This window comes from Triticum dicoccoides, chromosome 3B (genome assembly GCF_002162155.2).
Source record: "Triticum dicoccoides isolate Atlit2015 ecotype Zavitan chromosome 3B, WEW_v2.0, whole genome shotgun sequence".
Classification (NCBI taxonomy): Eukaryota; Viridiplantae; Streptophyta; class Magnoliopsida; order Poales; family Poaceae; genus Triticum; species Triticum dicoccoides.
Window position 1 is genome coordinate 796,383,594 of NC_041385.1, and position 2,118 is coordinate 796,385,711.

Sequence of the window (2,118 nt, forward strand, 5' to 3'; positions counted from 1 at the left end):
TCAACAATGAAGCCAAAATCATCCATTACGGTGCTGTCAAGGAGGCAGCGGAGTGCTGGTCTGAGGCCCACCAGCCTATTGTCCAGCTCCCGAGCTGCGGCGAGGGCGTCAAGGCCCTGCACTGTCCAGTCCCACTCTTGGGACCCTTCAGCAACCTTAATGTCCATTTCATGCGCGTCCGATAGAATGTTTAAGCCACAAATCTGAATGTTGATAGGACGAGGTGCAATGTTGTCTTGGTGGGGTGTTGAGATGAAGATTGCCTCCGTGAGATCACGTAGGGAACTCAGCTGTAGTGTCCCTGAATAGCTTTCATGCTTCAATCCAAGTGCCATGTCAAGCTGCTGAGTCACCTCTTGCTCACTGGTGTTGATTAGCTTTGTTACCTTGCGCACACTTTTGTTTCCGGTAGTGAGGTAGCCAAGCACTACATCAGCGGACTCACATATCCCCTCTGCAATCCGCGCAAAAACTGGATCTGCTCATGTCAATGCATGATTACTCTCGCCATAAGTCCATCTCCGAAATTCCTCAAGCCGGGTAACCAGCCTCTGGAGACGACGGACCCTGCGCACCACGCTACGGTTGATGTCCCGTAGCGTGACCAGCGTTTGCTCCATGTCATGAAGGGAAGAGTCTTGGTTGATACCCATGTGATGCTGAGCTCTCGCCATGGCCAACGGACCTTGCAAGAGATTGTTGATGTTTTGATGAGCCTCGTCGAGCCGGCCAATGGGATTGTTGCCCGCGAGTTGGATCCCATACTGACCAACCATTCCCGGGCAGTAGTTCTGTACTCTGAGACTTGCCTTCTCCAACTCATTACATGCCACCTTCATCCTCTGGAGCGCCCGAGCCACCGCTCCCATCCTGCCCTCCGCCTTCACGATAAGAGTGGCCAGAGAGGACGCCACCCTCACCTGCCTTATGTTGATTGTGCGCCAATCTTGAGCATCATTGTTGAGCTCGAGGCGCTCCAGCGCGGCAGGGAAATCGCGCAGGCGCTCGAGCCCGACCAGAATAACGTCCGGATGTGGCACATCCAGCCCATCGATTTCGTCTAGGGAGGAGAGGTAATGCACCATGGCTATGGCTGCTTCTAGTAGGTGGGGAAAGGTAGGAGCAAAGTCTGTTTCGCAAAGTAAAGTAAGAGACAATAGATTAGAATCCAGTACTATTGTAAGAAGCCAAGCCCATTACAAATACACACAAAAAAAAACTGCTCGAATCTGTTGAAAATCACTTCAAAAACCTGAAGTATACTAGCTGATTCTCAGCAATGAGAAGACCAGTTAGTTACAGCAAAGGTTGCCATCTTTAATTCTACCATCAAAATATGGACTACACACTTGTGCAGCCACACACATAGCAGATATTTGCAACACAAACAGAGAGGAGAAAACTGATGAACCATATCAGTTCATAAAGTTTGGAAACACCATATATTCTCTTTGGAATTTGGAGAAAGACATAAGACCACAATAAACTAATGCTTATGTACATATAGATGTATAACAGGATCAACATCATCACTGCAGTTAAATTAAACTACAACAGCAGCATCACTTATACCAGTAGAACTGGCTATAGCAATTAAACCATAGACCATCAGCAGCACTAATACCACATTGATAACTCCATAAACAAATTTAGTGCCTGAACAGTTTCCAAATCCCTTAAACTAGAAGCTATACAGTGCAACAGCATAACCACAAGTGCACAAAGTATCTAGAGCAGCACCGAATCCACAGTAACTAGACAAGAGCAATGAACTTGAACTTGAGCATGGACCCATCGATCAACAGGAGCGGAATTAGACCAAATCCATACTAGCAGTGCATAGACATCAACTAGTGACTTGAATAGTGGCCAATCAGTTCAAATAGGAGCAACAGTGCATAATTTCTAAACCTAAAATCAGTCAATTTACAATCCTGTATCAGAGTGATTCAGATTACAGATTACCTATTATTTTATTTCTTCACTAAAGTCCAAATTTGAGCCCAAGGGGTTTATACCTTCGAGTGCTGGCTGCTGGCGTCGTCCTGGTCGCCGGCGTCGTCTTGGTAGCCGGTCGATCTACCTACAAAGACGAGAGGGTATCACAGAGAGAGAGAG